Source organism: Mustela putorius, unplaced genomic scaffold (genome assembly GCF_011764305.1).
Source record: "Mustela putorius furo isolate JIRA1106 unplaced genomic scaffold, ASM1176430v1.1 tig00000174_pilon_pilon_pilon, whole genome shotgun sequence".
NCBI lineage: Eukaryota > Metazoa > Chordata > Mammalia > Carnivora > Mustelidae > Mustela > Mustela putorius.
In genome coordinates, this window is record NW_025421304.1 from 3,023,210 (window position 1) to 3,040,950 (window position 17,741).

Below are 17,741 nucleotides of genomic sequence, written 5' to 3' on the forward strand. Positions count from 1 at the left end.
ATCTTTAAAAAACCCGAAAAACTTTCCATTAAGATTCTTTGCAGTTGGGGCGCCTGGGTGGCTCAGTGGGTTAAGCCTCTGCCTTCGGCTCGGGTCATGGTCTCAGGGTCCTGGGATCGAGCCCCACATCGGGCTCTCTGCTCAGCGGGGAGCCTGCTTCCTCTTCTCTCTGCCTGCCTCTCTGTGTACTTATGATCTCTCTCTCTCTGTATGTGTCAAATAAATAAATAAATAAAAATCTTAAAAAAAAAAAAAAGGTTCTTTGCAGTTACCAATTTGAAAAAGCACAGATCAGACAGTGACCCAGACACAAGAAACATAGACAAAACAGTTAAAAAAAAAAAAAAGTGATACCATCTAGAAATGAGTCCTAGCAACAGACTCAGTAAATGTAGAGGCAGAGATCAGAGATACTCACGGGCAACACAGTCTGTAAGCACCACCTGGAAGTGGCCCACAGGTGCTGCATTAAGGGACTCATTAAGTAAATTACACAGGGACATCTCCTGGCCATTTCAAAGATCAAGGTCCAGCTACCACATCTCATCAAGCCTAAGATGTCATTATAAATCACATCATTATTTTATATAGGTAAGAAAAACTGCCATATAACGATGACCTGTCATCACAAGCTAGATCCCAATTTCGGGCTCCCCTCAGGCTCTTTCCTGTCTCATTTCTCAGTCTGTCTGGGGCACACATCACCCTTGGAACCAGTCCCTGGGTGCCCTTTTCTCTTTTTGTAGAAGTTACCCACATTTAAGATTCAGTGTTTGGATGAAACCATCCTGGGCCCCTTCAGTCCCCACGGAGTCTGTCTCGAGCCCCTGCAGCCCCCGCTGCCACTGCTCGACACTAGCCTATCTTCGTATGGCTTCCCCTCCCACAGAACTGCCAGCGCAGGGCGACAGGCTGATCTCCTCTTTGCTCACACTGTGGTGCCCAGCACCTGCCCATATTGCTGCCAGTCGGGAAATGGTCTAAGAACTTCACAAATATTAAGTCATTAACATCCCACTATAAGTCCAGGAGGCGTGTTACCACCCCCATTTTCATAGAGTGTAAAAGGAGGCAAAGAGAGGTTGAGTGACTTAGAGATGAATGACCAATAGGTGGCAGAGACAGAAACCAAACCCAAGCAGTCTGGATAAAGTCCTTGTTCTTACTGCCTGTGCTACTCCCTCTCTCAGTGACTACTACGTACATGGAAAACACTTCAAAACTTGTTTTTATTAACTCTGAATTGAAAATATAATACACATATACAGTGAAAAGAAAATCATCCTGTACAAAAGAGTATATAAGACAAAGCTAGGTCAGCCTAACAGCCTAGATTTCTGGGGCCTCATCCCAAGGCAGCCACTGTTTCTTTTCTATCATTCCAGAATTTATTTTCTACACTTAGAAACCTATTTCATGTTTCTCTCTCTCTCTCTCTCCTCTTTGTTTTTTTACACAAATGGGTCCATATACACATTGTTCTGCATCTTACCTGTTTCACTACATTTCTCTGAGCTTGATGCATATTTGCACCTGAACTGTGTTTATTCAATTCTAAGATACACATATTTTCACATTTTAACCCAAGATGGTTCTATAAAGTCAGAGGATATTGGTGGCGTGGAGTTCATCAGGAAATAGGAGTCATAAAGGCTTTTAAATGTACAAAAGAGGGACGCCTGAGTGGCTCAGTCAGTTAAGCATCTGCCTTTGGTTCAGGTCAGAACCCAGGGTCCTGGGATCGAGTCCCATATCGGGATTCTTGCCCTGCCAGGAGCCTGCTTCTCCTTCTGCCTGCTACTCTCCTTGCTTGTGCACATGCACACTCTCTCTGACAAATAAACTCTTTGAAAAAAACAAAATTTTAAAAAATGTACAAAAGATACTAGGTGTTAACCTTGCAACAGTGTGCAGGCTGAATCACCAGGCAGAGAGACCTACCAGCTGACACTGGACACATCACTTCTGTAACGTAAGCACCTGCATCACAAGGTTGTTGTGAAGACAGAACAAGGTAATATACACAAAGCACTTGGCACCAAACCTGGCTAGCATAGTGAGTGGAAGGGATTAACATCTCACCTGACACATTGTTAGTGCCCAATAAGTTACATATTGTCATTAATAATTTCTTCAAGAGCTGGCCCCGCCTTCCTCTCCAATCTCATTTCCCTCCACTTCCATATTTATACCTGTCCACCCTTTACCCTAAAGCTCCTTCAGCTCACACACCTCCCACTTGTTCCCCTACTCCTTTGTACCTGTCATGGCCTCTCCTCTTACTGTGGTGCTGTACTAATCTTCTCCCAGTGTACTCAGCTTAAGCCTGTCCTTCCTGGCAACAGGTGGATTCTCCGGATGAGCAGTCTGGGCAGAAAGTATCTGTCACAACTTCCCCTCTGATTCTCAGCTTTGTCAATGTACTCAGGAGCAAGGAGGTCCAGGGCAACTGAGTCAGGCCGCCTAAATTTAAAGATGGCTATGTACTAACCAGAAGACCAGTTACTAAGTTTATAAATATTAATGAGGGCTAATATTTACTGAACACTTAGCAGGTGCCAGGCAACAAAGAGGAAGGTACTACCATTCTCCCCATTCTATTGAGGGGCAAAGAGATTAGCCAGCGCCCCAAGACGAGGATCTAATCTGAGCGATTTGGATATGGAGCTCGCAACCATTCACGTTCTCTCCTTGGCTGGGAGCGTGGAAGCAAAGCAAGGGAAAGATTCTCCTGCCTAGAAAGGCATCAACAGAGATGTACCCAACTGTCTGGCGGTGCAGAGGCTCACTGGAGGACTGCACACAGCTCCCCTGGCCAGGGCCCCCAGGCAGTGCTACAGACATATCACCCAATTCCTCTCCTGGACCTGTCACCCCAATTTCCACAGACACCATCCCAACCCTCTCCTAGAAATGCAGTCTTTTCTTCTGAGGATACAAAATTAAGTTTAAGCATTCTGGCTACGAACACATTCCAATCATGCCTTCTTGGGGTTACAGCTGGGTCATTTTGGTTGAACTTAAAGTTTTCCTGAAATTCTCCAAACCACACATAAAAAATGTCTCTTGGTTTGTATCTTCTCTATAGACAGCACTTTTATTCTCATGTCATTCTCAGATGATCACTGATTCATTCAACAAATACTTGATTGTTCCCAGAACAGTGTGTTCTAGGTCCTGGAGCAGTGAACAGACAAGATCTCTGAAACCTGGGGGAACTCATTACATGTCCCCCACTTCTAGGCACTTACGATACTTTATGGCAATTGCTTTTTTTAACTTTTTGTTCAGACTGTGCCTTTCAGCTCTGTAGTTTAATTTTCCACTACAGTAACTCGCCCATACTGTAAAGACTCCATAAATGTGAGTTAACTAAATTAATAAATAAAATCACTGGATCTCATCTTTCTCATCCAGGGTGGGACCAGATTATGTCTGAAGTCCCTAAGAGCAAAGATACAAAGTCTAAATCAAGTTGCAGGCATAGAAAGCAAATGGCGTATGCAGCCCAAATCAAGAAGGAAAAGGAGATGGGATAGGTCCTTGGAGTTATGAAGGACAGGCCACCTTGGCAAGCAAGGAAGGGCTCCCTAAGCTGGACAGAATATGGCCTTGAGAACATGACCAGGGTCAGCTGGAGATAAAGAAATGACCTGTAGCACAGTCTGAGTTGAGGTCACTGCGTGGAGACAGGAGTGAGGAGGTGAAGTGGTTCTCCGCCTGGAAGTCACATACTGGATGAGTGGGAAGGAGCATGTTTTTTGGTTAAGAGGTAGAGGCACAAAGCTAGGCCTCAGAAAATGCTCACAGGCAGACGTGGAAAGAGAAACAACAAACTCAAGTGAAAAAGCACAGTCTCCAAGTTAAGAAAATGACCACAATAGCTCCAACTCAAGAAGGCCAACCAAAAGAAGACTGACAACAACAAGAAAATCTGGCTCACCATGCCAAATATTTATGGTCAAGGTCAAGGGAAATGAGTAAGCAGCAGCCACTGCATCTATCAATTGGGCCCCAAGAGCAGTTTCAGGAGCGATAAAGACATCTGAAGCACAAACCCTCACAAGTTCAGGCTCTATGTTAACTTGTACTAAGAGAAGAAGGCATTCTTTTTTTTCCCTTTCCTTTCCTTTTTTTTTTTTTTTTTTTCCCTGTAACTCCAAAGTAGAGTAATTCCTTTTCAAACCAATATTCTTTCTTCACCTAGGAAGGTCATCATTTTCCACAAAGGACAACATCTCAAGAGGGAAAGAAAGAGAGTGGACACCCAGCCCACGTAATGCCCCAGCCTACTAGCTCTTAGATACAATTATTTTCCTACAGACTTGGAAGACCCGCTTGACATAAAGCTTCTGGTGTATTAGGCTCCAGGATTGAAACAGAATAAACATTTAGTAAGATTTCAGCAGAATCATGTGCAACTTGTTTAAAAAAAATTTTTTAAAGGATGCTTAAAACATGCTGTCTTCCAAAAATCCAGAGATAATTTTAGATTGAAAAAATCTAGGCTTGCCAAGGGAATCTGAGAGCTTTTCTATCTTGGTCTCCAATGCTAACCTACGTATTCGAGTGCAAAAATAGAGGAAGATTAGAATCTCAAATGCCAGACTGAAAAGTTGCCACAACAAACCTGAACTCTTCATATGGAGTTTGTTATCTTGACAGCAAGAAAGAAAATGAAACAATAAACTTTTCACTTTAAAAGATAAAAAAGAAAAAAAAACCTTCAAACATGAACTATTTCCTAGACTTGTAAAGGAAATTAAGAAAAAATAAAAGATACTGCGAATGAAATTTAAAAAGCATACACAAAATCCAAGTATCAATTTTGTGAGTAGTCCCTTATAAACACATACTGAGAACTTTAGATCTAAAATATGACAAAACAGCAGTCAGAGCTTAGTCAATAAAACTGGGTCAACCAACCATTTGGAAAATATTTCGTATCTTACACCGAGACGAAATTTTAAGTAGAAATTTTTAAGCTGAAAGTTAAAAAAAAAAAAGCCATGAAATGAGGAGTAAAAATGAGTGGAACTTTTTATAACATCGGGATGGAGAATTTTCCAAACATGTCAGCAAAGGAAACAAATATACCTTATTTTTTAAATGAATGTTACCTTTGACCTCATTTGTAAATTTATGCTAAAACAATCAGAATTATCCTGTGACGAACTGGAAACAATCTGCGTGTTCATCCGTAGGGTTTGGTTACATTATGGTCTACAACGGTAAGTATGAAATCTATGTAAGTGATAATACAAGTGAAAGAGACCATTTATTGGTATTAACAAAATGTTAGCAATGCCTGCCCCTGAGTGGTAGGTGGGCGGACGACTGTCATTTGAAAAAGTATCCTCTCGATACTTTCTGTGTTGTCTCGAATGTGAGGAGAAAGAACTGCTTTTATAATGGGTGTAAAGGGGCGGGAACAAGCTACTTTCAAATTGGGGTCCCCCAACCTGAGTGTTCATCTGGCAAATTTTGCGAGGAGTATAAACAGAATTCTTATCGTGCCAAGCAGGCATGCTTCTTTCCTCGCACCGCGCGGAGCAGGAAGACACACCCCTGACCCTGCACTCGCCCCACAGGCGTGGGTCCTTCATCCCCCGCCCGGGCCCCGGCGGGTCCCCGCACAGCCACCCCCGGGCCGACTGCGCCAGCAGGCTCCGCCGGGCCGGAAAATCGTGTTCCTCCGCTGCCCCGCACGGCGGGGAAGGTGCGCGCAGCCGGCCCGGCAGCCGCCGGGCGGCGTGAGGGCCGCGTCTCCAGCCAGTCCCGGCGGACCCCGGCCGCCCACAGGCCGCCGTGCCTCCGCGGACTGCTCCGCCGGCTTCCGGGAGCGGGTGCCCGCGCCAGCACGACCTCCTCGGCCCCGGCGGCCCGAGGGAGCGACCCCCACCCCGCTCCTCTCCCGTCCCGCGTCTGCGGGGTCCCCCGGCGCCCCCGGTCCCGGGCACGAGCCGGGAGGCCCCTCCGGGCTTCCGTCCGCCCGGCCAGCGCCCCCAGAGCCCGGCGTCCTCCACAGCGGACGGGCAAGGGGCGGGAGCCCACGGCCCCGCGCCCCGCGGCCCCGAGCGGAGCGGCGCCCCGCGAGCTCGTCCAGACGCCAGCCCCGGCCGCAGCCCACCGGCCGCCCCCCAGCCCGCCCGCCCGCCTGTCCGCACCAGGTAGCGCCCGCTCGCGCCCGCTCCTCACCTGCGACGCGCCCCGGCCCCCAGCGCACCGCCCGGACCGGCTGTGTACACCGGAAGTGACGTCTCCAGCCCGGCCCCGCCCCCGCCCCAGGCGGACGCCGGACTGGCTGCTGACCCAAGGGCTCGAAGTCGACCCCACTGGCGCGAGCCGGGAGGGGGCGGCCCTGAGCTTCCTACCCCAGGCGCCGGCGACCGCCCTGTGGGATTGCGTTAGGGCGGGGTTTGAGGACAGGCAGCCCGAGCCCGCAGGGCCACCCGGGTCCTCCTCTGTGGCTTGGCCCCTGGGCGGGAGGGGTTAGCTGCGTCCTCACGTATTTATTATTGAAACAGAATACTAAAATACTGAGTGCTTGCTGGATGCCGGGTCCTGACAGGCACTACAGGGACCGGGTAATGAACGCTCTCACCCTCACAGGTTTATTCTCTAGTGGAAACACAATAAAATTGTCACAAATACACATGATGAGACAGTGCCAATTGTGACAAGCGGTAGGAGGGGAAAGTGGAAGAGGGAGGGAGAGAGAGTCCCCTGACCTAGTGTAGGAGGGTGATCAGGGAATTCTTCGCCCAGAAAATAGAGCAGGAGATGAGGTCCTAAAGGGAAGAAGGAAGAAAACAACTTGGAGAAGCAGAGAGGAAAGCACGGTTAGGACAGAAGAAACAGCAGGTGTCTTCAATGGCTTTGTGTTCAAGAAACGAGGGTAATAAGATCTTGCCAGAGAGCAATGGGGAACTATTAAGTTTTAAGCAAGGGGTGATTTTACCATACTTGTGGGCTTAAAGGGATTACTAGGGATATAGCTTCAGGGAAGAACTAGAGAGGGGCAGGCAAGAGTGGATGTAGATCTCTTTATCCATGTTAATAGCATCATTATTCTTAATAGCCAAAAAGGTGGAAGCAACCCAGATGTCCAAGGATGGATGAGTGGATAAACAAAATGTGGTCTATCCATGCAACGGAACATTATTTAGCCTTAAAGAGGAAGGGGATTCTGACACATGCTACAAATGTATGAACTATGAAGCATTTTGCTAAGTAATGAATAAGTCAATCACAAAAGGACAAATATTCTACAATTCCACGTATATGAGATACCTGGAGGAGGCAAGTTCATAGAGACAGCAAGTAGAAGGTAGTTGCCAGAGAGTGGGGAGAGGGGGGCATGGGGAGTTTATATTTCATCGGTATAGTGTTTCAGTGTGCAAAGATGAAAAGTTCTGGAGATGAGTGTAGTGATGATTCACAACCACATCAAAACTATAACAGTTAAGATGGTTAAAGTGGTGAATTGTATGTATACTTTAGATAGATGGATAGACAGCAAGAGGCTATTTTGATAGTGCAAACAAAAAGTGATTCTCATTTAGACCACGGCTTTCAAAATTTTGTTGTTGTTGTTCTTGAGCATCTATTAGAAAACAAGTTTGAATATCACCTAGATTTTATTAGTAAATTACATACAAGCATGCCTCATTTTAATATGCTTCCTTTTATTGCAATTTGCAGAAAGAATATTTTTTTACAAATTCAAGGTCTGTGGCAACCCTGCTTTGAGCAAGTCTATTGGTACCATTTTTCCAACAGCATTTGCTCACTTTGTGTCTCTGTTCACATTTTGGTCATTCTCCCAATATTTCAAACTTTTTCATTATTATTTTACTTGTGATGGTTATCAATGATCAGTGATTATGACTCAAAGAAAGCTCAGATTAGGACTTTTTAGCAATAAGTGTGGGCTTTGTGTGTGTGTGTGTGTGTGTGTGTGTGTGTGTGGTTTTTGAGAGAGAGAGAATAGGAGGAGAGGGGCAGAAGGAGAAGGAGAGAGGGAGCATCTCAGGTAGTCTCCATGCCCACAACCTGAGATCATAACGTGGGCCGAAATCAAGAACTGGATGCTTAACTGACTGAGCCATCCAGGCGCCCCAGCAATGAAGTATTTTTAAATTAAGGTATATACATTGTTCTTAGACATAATGCTATTGCACACCTTATAGACTATAGTCTTATGTAAACATAACTTTTATATGCACTGGAAAAAACAAAAAATTCACTTGACTCACTCTAATGCAACATTAGCTTTATTATGGTGGTCTGGAACCAAATCTGGAATATGTCCAGGTGTGCCCATAGATCCACTAGACTATTCATATTCTATTTATATTATGAAACAGAAATAAAGAATTTTAAAAGACGAAAAAGAAAACAGCCTATATAGAAGTTCTACTAGTTTCTTCCTGTACTCTACTATTGCTTTCTTATACTAGTGAGTATGTAAACCTCACTTGGAAAGACACTCACAGACTATGGTAGTGGCAGTAGGGAGTAAAGCAGATGAGTGTCGGTGATGAAATGGATTTGGAGGGTCAGGAAGAGAAGGGAATCCGATTTCTCAAGTCTCTGGGATGAACCATTGTTGTGGTGGTACTGAGTGCTGGGAAGTTCCTGAAGACCAAATGTGGAAGGGTGGAAGATAGAAAGAAGGCCATGAGTTCTGCTGTGAACATGACATCAAGGACAATGCCGCAAGGAGGAAACTCAGGACGAGGTTCTGGAGCTTACAAGAATGCTGGAGATGTCCCTGGGGCTTAGGTGGTCATTGAAGCTGTGAGGAGGAGCCGAAGGTGAGTTTAGACTGTGGGGGAGACATTTTAGTGATTTTGTTTTATTTTCTTTCAAAGAAACTCTACGCCCAACATGGGGCTTGAACTCACGACCCTGAGATCAAGAGTCTCATGCTCCACCAGCTGAGCCAGGCAGGTGCCTGTTTGGAGATTTTTTTTTTTTTAAGTGGAAGAAATTGAAACATATTTCAATGTCAGAGAGGAGGATCTAGTTAACACAAAGAGGCTAAGTATACAGTAGAGACCTATGGTCAGGTTGTGAGATTCTGAAGAGGCTTGAAAGGGTAGGGGGTAAGATGTTTTGCAGCAGGGGCATCTGGGTGGCTCAGCTGGTTGAGCATCCGGACTCTTGGTTTCGGCTGGGGTCATGATCTCAGGGTTGTGGGTTCAGGCCCCCATCAGGCTCCGTGCTGCTGGCCAGGAGCCTGCTTGAGATTTTCTCTCTCCCTCTGCCCCTCCCGTCCTTTCTCTTTCTCTCTCTCTCTCTCTCTCAAAAAAAAAATTGCTTTGCGGGGGCGCCTGGGTGGCTCAGTGGGTTAAGCCTCTGCCTTAGCTCAGGTCATGATCAGGGTCCTGGGATAGAGCCCCGCGTCGTGCTCTCTGCTCAGCAGGGAGTCTGCTCCCCCCCCCACTCTCTGCCTGCTTGTGATCTCTGTCTGTCAAATAAATAAATAAAATCTTTTTTAAAAAATTGCTTTGCATCAAAGAGAGAGGGGAGCTCAGGGACAAAGATGTGAGGAGTGAGGAAGGTCTGAAGGCAAAAAAAGTGAGTAGAAGGAGAAATATGGTAGAATTTACAACTTGCACGGATGATCAGTTTCAGGTGGAAAGTCATTAATTCAGAGTAGAGCCCTCCTTCCGAGGAAGTGACTTCCCCCAGCAGCCTTCAGGTCAAAGTGAAGAAGGTGGAGTGGGAATTCACCAGGCAGCTGAACACGGGTTGTAGGGCAGGAGGGTTCCTGGCGTGTTGGCCTATGGGACCCAAGATACAAGAGGAGGGATGTGAGGTGGGAGGAGACAGCTGGGTTGGAGGAAGTTTCTCTGGGTGCTGGGCTCACCTGACCTTGGAAGCTCCAGAGAAGGGACCAGGGGTGATGGCTGACTTCTATGCGGTCCGAGTGTGGTTTCTGCAGTCCCAAGACAAGCTGGCCTACCATTAGGTCCTCCTAGCTCCTAGGACAGGCCCCAGTGGCCTCAAGTGGCTAGGTAGGGAGTCACGTGGTAAACATTGGGAGGGACTTGAAAGAGGCTCCCTCTGCATGTGGCACGTTCTGATCCACGTGTTCAGCCACCGGCCTCACTTCACTCCAAACCTCGTGGTCCCAGAGTGATGTGCTGGAAACTCCTTCAGTCTTCCTCCATCCGGGCCCCTCCTATAGACTTCCAGCCAGGACCAGAAGGTTCTAGAAACCCATTCCTCCATGCCTATGGTTCTTCTTTTTTCTTTCCTTTGTTTTCTTTTCATTAAAGTATAATTAACGGACAGTGTTATATTAGTTTTGGGTCATACATGAAGTTCTCATTTGGATTTGATGTGAACCTTGTCAACCTTGGGGCCCTTCTGGTGGCTTCTGTGGTGCTCTGAGCACCAGGCTGTCTTGGAGTTCTCAAGCTTCCCTGAGGACGTTTTGTATCGTGCCCATTCATGCCTGCTTTGTCAGTACATCTACTGCTGTCCTACCCCCCTCCTAGAGGTTCGAACGATTTGTTTTCCTTCATCAAATCCACATGCCTGTGGACAAGGAGAGAAAAAACATCCATGTGCCCACCGCACAGGTCTGACACATTTGCCATGTCATGTCACCTCTCCCTTCCAAGCTCCCTTGCACAGGAGTGCCAAGAAAAGAGGTTGGAGTGCGCAGAGTCTAGAGATGGAGGCCAGGCCCTCCTGGGGCCCCCACATCTTCAGGGACAGAAGCTGTGATTCTCCAGCTTTGCAGAGAGGTCTGTGATTGGAGCCTAAACATGCACATAGGGATTGGACGGCAGCCTAGAGACCACCAGACCAGCACCTCCATTTGCCACATAGGAGGCCAAGAAGGCACAGGCCGGGAACGGATTCAGATTCTCTCTGAATCCACCTCACCCTCTGTGTATCTGGTCAGAGGCGCCGTTGGTGGGAGCCAGATCCCGTGGCTGGGAGGAGAGCGTTGGAGGGCATCACCGTGGGAAGTGAGATCAAAATTTCAGGAGTTCCTCAGTGACAGAAGAGCTCTGCTTTAGGGAGATGGACCTGAGATGCATCTTGACCTTGGCATGGGATGCCTCTCTTCACAGAGGAAGAAAAAAAAAAAAAAAGGCAGATTCAGATTCCTATCGTGGAAGGTTGCCGAATACAGACATTCACACCAAGGGGCCCGGGAGAAATGAGAGAACTAATTTTCTTAAGCAGCCACAGTTATTACTGTTGGTTTGTGCATTCTTTGTGGCAGGAGAAGCCAGGGCTCCCAGGTTGGGCTTTTCCGTGTTAGTTTTAGTGGGCATGCCTGAAAGAAGAGCCTTCAGGGAAGGGGTTATCCCAGCCAAGTTTGGGGGGTGGGGCAGGGGGCAATGGGGTTGGTTTGGAAATAGGACCTTTTCTCCTCTACCTTACTGGTCTCCCTTGGGCAGAGCATGAAAGCTGCCATATGGACTGGGAGCCCCAGGAAGGGTAGCTGCATTCCAGAATCCACAGGATTGGGGAGCAAGTCTGGAGAGGGCTGGCCAGACGTTCTGGACACAGAGCAACCAGCTGTCTGCTGGGCATGGAGCGAGGTTGGGGCGAGGCCAGTCTAGTCTAGCTTGAGCGGCGTGGCCCAAGCAGGAAAGGGGGTGAGGGCAGCATGAGTCATGTGCTGAAGGGGAAACTTCTCCCCCAGTCTCCAGATTGCCTCCCTGAGGAAGTCATTCCTCACCCCTCCCTTTCCCCTGTGTGTAAGCATCTGAGCATCCTGTTGTCCCTCATTCACTGGCTGGAAATGGTGGTGCTGTGGCCAAGAGGCCCTGGCCGGGCAGAGCCATCTGCTTTTGTCCGCCCACAACTCTAAGATCCCAGGTTGCTTTTCATTGTTCTGAAGGGCTGGGGCCAGCCAGGGTCCTGGGAGATCCCTGATGGGGGTGGGGGGCTGGACCCCATGAGTTCAGGCCCCTTCCCCTGTTGCCAGGACAGGAGACCTGGTTTCATCTTAGGGAACATGCAATATACAGGCAGGGCAAGTGGCTGGGGGCTCTCTGGGGGCTCTTTGGGGCTGGGTGAAACAGAGGTGTCTGGGTTATGTGGAAGGGTGGGAGGGGCTGCTGCTGGACGGACTAGGGATGTGCCCATCCCAGCGATCAGCTGTGAAGGTCTCACAGTGGAGAGGGATATAGTCCAGGCCCCACAGACTTCCAGGGGGTCAGAGGGCTCATGGGCAGGAAAGGACAGTGTGCTCGGGAGGGAACCAGGCAAGATTCTGATACTGGTGAAGCCACAGGTACTAGGGCCTTCAGGTCAAGTTATCCTGAAAGCTTGGGACAGCTCCGGTCCATTCCACAGCTGACAGAGCCAAGGCTCTACTCTCCTCAGGTTCCCATATGTGAACCCGGCCATGGGCACTGCCCTCGCTCAGAAGGTCTTTGCTGTGGTTCTGATTCGGCAAGACGTGTCTCCCAAGAACTTCGAGAGAAGAGTGGCGTGGTTGATTCCATGGCCTTGTGGAAAGTTTGGACTTGAAGACTCGTTGGAATTCTGAACAATTAAATTTATGAAAATCCCTCTCAGATGTGTACACCCACCAGAGGCCAAAATGGAGGGGCCTGAGAGACCTTCTCAGGTCCATCCGGTTGAAGAAAGCAGAACTCTGTCCCCTTTCCTGAGGGTGGGCGACTTTCTTTTGGTTATCAAAACGTAATAACCCCAACTCCTTGTCACAGAAACAAGAGGGGATTTATTAGCCCTAACAAAAAGGGCACTGTGGTCACAGAATGGCGGTCCTTGGCAGGCGTCCTGATGCCCGGGAGTAACTCACAGACTGCTGGCCTGCGGCTGGCCTGCTCCCTCGGACGCAGCGCAGAAGAGGGCCTCGGGAGCCGGGGCTTCGTTTCCAGAGTCCTCCAACCTGATGACTCTGACGTTCCTGTCAGGCTCCCCTTAGACACCTGACACGTGGTTGCCCCTCGTTACAGTCCAGTTAGGGCTTTTCAAGAGGGTCTTCAATCCTAGCAAGCGGGGGCCGGGAACGGCCACTGGCTGAATTTCTGGTGGCAACGGTGATTTGTGAGACCTTGGCAACTGGCCGCAGAACCCGGACTCCCTTCCAGAGAGATGTGGGATGATGTGGGTGCTGGAGAGCAGGAGCCCCTAAGCATCAGACAGCTGGTGGCTTCCCACGTGCCATTGGGACAAGCAGGTGTTCTAGCCAGGTCAGAGAGCAGTGGGTGTTTGAGTGATGAGAGTCGAGAGGGGGCTTCTTCCCCCATCACCACTCCCACTCGCTCCACCGGGGAGAGATGGGCTCAGGGTCCAGAACTCCAGGCTTCTCCACTGCCGGGCAATGTCGTGCCTAACCTTGACCCCAACCTGCCCAGCTGCCAAGTACTCTTACCTTCCATTTAGGGGCAAGGCCGGACAGAACCAAATCACATTTTTAAGCCAAGTTATTAGAAATATTAGGATAAAGGCTGAGTGGATACACTACGATGTGGCCTTTGACCTACAATGATTTCATGACCAGGAAACATTGCCTGCAAAGTGCAAAACAATGAAGCACAATCACTCTACCCCACAGCAAATGAGAACCAGTAGCATCCAGTTCTGAGCCAACAGTGAGGCCTGAAGAGGGAGCTGACAAAAATAATGAAAGCCACCTTGGGGCCCCTGGGTGGCTCAGTTGTTAAGCATCTGCCTTTGGCTCAGGTCATGATCCCAGGGTCCTGGGATAGAGCCCTGCATAGAGCTCCCTGCTCTGTGGGAGGCCTGCTTCTCCCTCTCCCACTCCCCTGCTTGTGTTCCCTCTCTCACTGTGTCTCTCTCTGTCAAGAATATAAATAAAATGTTAAAAAAAAAAAAATGAAAACCACCTTTCACTTGCCGTTCTCTGACTTTTGCTCCAGAATCACTGAGGAGACTGGGTTGAGTGAAAGGGAGCCAGGTACGCTGCAACATAGATGAAGAAACCCTGGAAGTAAAACACCCCCTCGCACTAAGCCTATCAGATCAGTAAAAAGATATGAGATTACCTGTGATCTCAGAAAATTTGCAATTCAAGCTGATTCCACATCTGCCCAGGTGTGGACAGATGCCTAGGCACACCCAAGAGAATCCTGAGTCCAGAAGCTGTCACAAGTTTGGCTCCCTCCCAGAACAGGCACTGGTGGGGGGGCTCTTCAAAGCATGACCTCATGGGCCTCCTCCTCCAGGAAGCCTGCTCTGAAGTCCCCCACTGTATGTGTTCCCCGTTATAGTATTTATCCCACGAAACTTAAGTTTTGCCCTTTCGGGACTGCGAGCTTAAGACAATGTTCGTCTCATACTCAGCTATCTGTCCAGCACTGGGTGCTGCATAGAGCACCTCATTCAGTCAACACATATCGGAGCACCTACTATGGGCCAGGCACTGTGCCAGGTACTGGGGATAGAGTGGTGAATAAGACAAAAGTGATCCTTCCACTCATTTGAGGGGGAAGATGGAATTGAACAAACAAAACCCATAAAGAGAGACATAACACAAACATGCAAGCACGAGAACACGTTGCAGTGGAGAAAAAAACATGCAGGAAGACTTGCAAGGAGAGCTTAACACATTCTAGAAGGTCCTGGAAGGCATCCTTGAAAATGTAATGTTTAAACTGGCATTTGAAGAATGAGAAGCAATTATAGCCAACCCTTGAAAAGCATAGGTTTGAACTGTGTGGGTCCATTTACAGGTGAAGTTTTTTACAACAGTTCTGGATTTTCTCTCATGATTTTCCTAATGACATTCTTTTCTCTAGCTGTATTGTAAGATTACAGTATATAATACATATAATAACATATAAGCTACGTGTTAATCGACTATGTTATTGGTAGGGCTTTTAAGGTCAGCAGTAGGCTATTAAGTTTTGGGGGAGTCGAAAGTTATACGTGGATTTCTTACTGTGTGTGTGTGTGTGTGGGGTGTCAGCACCCGAAACCTCCACTGTGTTCAAGGGTCAGTGGCAGCTGGCGGAGACCTCCAGGTGAAAGGAACTGCCTGTACAAAGGCCAAGCAAGGAATGTGGCTCATTTTAGGAATTGAAGAAAGGCTAAAGGAATTCCCCAGGCACTAGATCATACAAGATAGGCTGGGCAGGATGGCTCTTTCTTAAGAGAAACAGGAAGTCACTGGAGAGTTTGATGTAAAGATTTGTTTCCATAGCACTGGGCTGAGGGCGGGGATGGTTGGCAGGTGGAGAGGCAGAGGCGACAGGAGTCAGCAAGGCTCTCAGGGGCCTGTGTGTGGTATCAAAGGGCCAGAGCAATGGAGGGAATCTCCAAGGTCCCCTTCCATGGATCTTTTATATTGATGTTCAGTTTATACCAAGTACATAGATTTTAAGGGCACAGTTTAAAATTTCACCCATGTATACATATGGTACCCCCCATCCTAATAAAGATATATACTTTAGGGGCGCCTGGGTGGCTCAGTTGCTAAGCGTCTGCCTTCGGCTCAGGTCATGAACTCAGGGTCCTGGGATCAAGCCCCACATTGGGCTCCCTGATCTGCAGGAAGCCTGCTTCTCCCTCTCCCACTCCTCCTGCTTGTGTTCCCTCTCTCGCTGTGTCTGTCATATAAATAAATAAAATCTTTAAAAAAAGTATATATACTTTAGTGGGCCCTGCCTCCCCCAAAGATAACTGCTACTTCATCTCTACTATTATAGATTAGTTTTGCCTGTTTTGAGTTTCCTGTCCATGAGATCAGGTAGTGGGTTACCCTTTGTGCCTGGCTTCTTTCACTCATCGTGATGCCTGGTGATTCATTTATGTAGCATAAAACAAATTCTGATTTTAATTTTTTCCCACTCTATTCCATTGATAAACATACCACTACTCATTCTATTGTAAATGAGTTTTATGTAATGTAATGTAAATGTAAATAACATTTGAGTTATTTCCAGGTATTGGCTATTATGATGATCATGAACAATCCTGTCCGTCTTTTGGTGGACGTAAGCCAATCACAGCTACTGGGCACATACCCAACAGTGAAACTGCTGGATGAAAACTACATATATGTGGCACCTGGATGGCTTAGGCGGTGAAGCAGCTGCCTACAGCCCAGGTCATGATCCCGGGGTCCTGGGATCGAGTCCCACATCTGGCTCCTTGCTCAGAAGCAGGGAGCCTGCTTCTCTCCCTCTGCCTGCCGCTCCCCCATGCTTGTGTGGTGTCTCTCTCTGACAAGTAAATAAATAAAATCTAAAAAAACAAAAGCAAAAACACCCCAAAACTATATATATACTTAGCTTTAGTAGGCACTACTCATTAGCTCTCCAAAGCGGTTATACCAATTTACACTGCCACCATCAAAGTGTGTCAATCCCAGCTCTTCCGTTTCCTCACCAACACTTGACATTCTGGTTTTCAGAAAAGTCTGTCATTTTTGTGGGGGTAAAAAGGTATCTCCCTGGGGTTTGCCTTTGCATTTCTTTGATGACAAAATGTCAAGAACGTTTTCATATGTTTATTAGATATCTGAATATTCTTTTTTTTTAAAGATTTCATTTTATTTATTTGACAGAAAGAGATCATAAGTAGGCAGAGAGGCAGAGAGAGAGAGAGAGGAGGAAGCAGACTCCCTGCTGAGCAGATAGCCCGATGCGGGACTCGATCTCAGGACCCTGAGATCATGACCTGAGCTGAAGGCAGCAGCTTAACCCACTGAGCCACCCAGGCGCCCCAGATATCTGAATATTCTTATTGTCTGTTCAGGATTTTAAAAAATTGAATTGCTGGTCTTTTTAAAAAAATTAAATGGACTAAAAGAATAAAACAGACTTGTAGTACTTTATATATTCTGGGTTATGAGCCCTTTGATGGCTAACATTACATGATGTAAATACCTTATCCCAGGCTGTGGCTCTCATTTTCACTATTAATTTTTACTCTTAATGAAGTTATTTATCAACATTTTTTCTTTTTTATGGTTATCACTTCTTGGTTAGTGTCTTCTTTGCCCAGTCCAAGGTCTTAAAAATAAGACGCTAATTTTGTCTTGGAACTGTTCTGTAGTTTGCAGTGTAAAGGTCTTTCACACCTTTTGTTAGATTGCTAGGTATTTGTTTTTTTGGGTAGGGTACTATTATAAACCATAATATAGGGGCGCCTGGGTGGCTCAGTGGGTTAAGCCGCTGCCTTCGGCTCGGGTCATGATCTCGGGGTCCTGGGATCGAGTCCCGCATCGGGCTCTCTGCTCGGCAGGGAGCCTGCTTCCCTCTCTCTCTCTCTCTCTCTGCCTGCCTCTCCATCTACTTGTGATTTCTCTCTGTCAAATAAATAAATAAAATCTTAAAAAAAAAAAACCATAATATATATTTTTAAAGATTTTATTTATTTATTTGACAGAGAGAGATCACAAGTAGACGGAGAGAGAGGCAGGCAGAGAGAGAGAGAGAGGGAAGCAGGCTCCCTGCTGAGCAGAGAGCCCGATGCGGGACTCGATCCCAGGATCCTGAGATCATGACCTGAGCCGAAGGCAGCGGCTTAACCCACTGAGCCACCCAGGTGCCCCTAAACCATAATATTTTAACTTACCATTTTCTAATTGCTTGGTGCTTGTTTATAAAAACGAATGATTTTTGTATGTTGATAATTCACTTACTAATTATAATAGTAAGGATTTAGCTTTGGATTTTGTACATAACCCCTCATGTTATGTTACAAATGATGGTTTTCTCTTTTTCCCAATCTTTATACCTTTTTTAAAAAGATTTTATTTATTTATT

General features: G+C 47.2%; 1 protein-coding gene across 1 annotated transcript in view; it reads right to left on the reverse strand.

The window, feature by feature from the left end:
• GARRE1 (granule associated Rac and RHOG effector 1) overlaps positions 1-6,300 on the reverse strand; it is an 81,419-nt gene extending 75,119 nt beyond the window's left edge. Inside the window, exon 1 of the mRNA XM_004765191.3 lies at positions 6,199-6,300. The gene's annotated coding sequence lies outside the window, so the exon portion shown is untranslated. The remainder of the gene's footprint in view (positions 1-6,198) is intronic.
• Between the last annotated feature and the right edge of the window lie 11,441 nt (positions 6,301-17,741).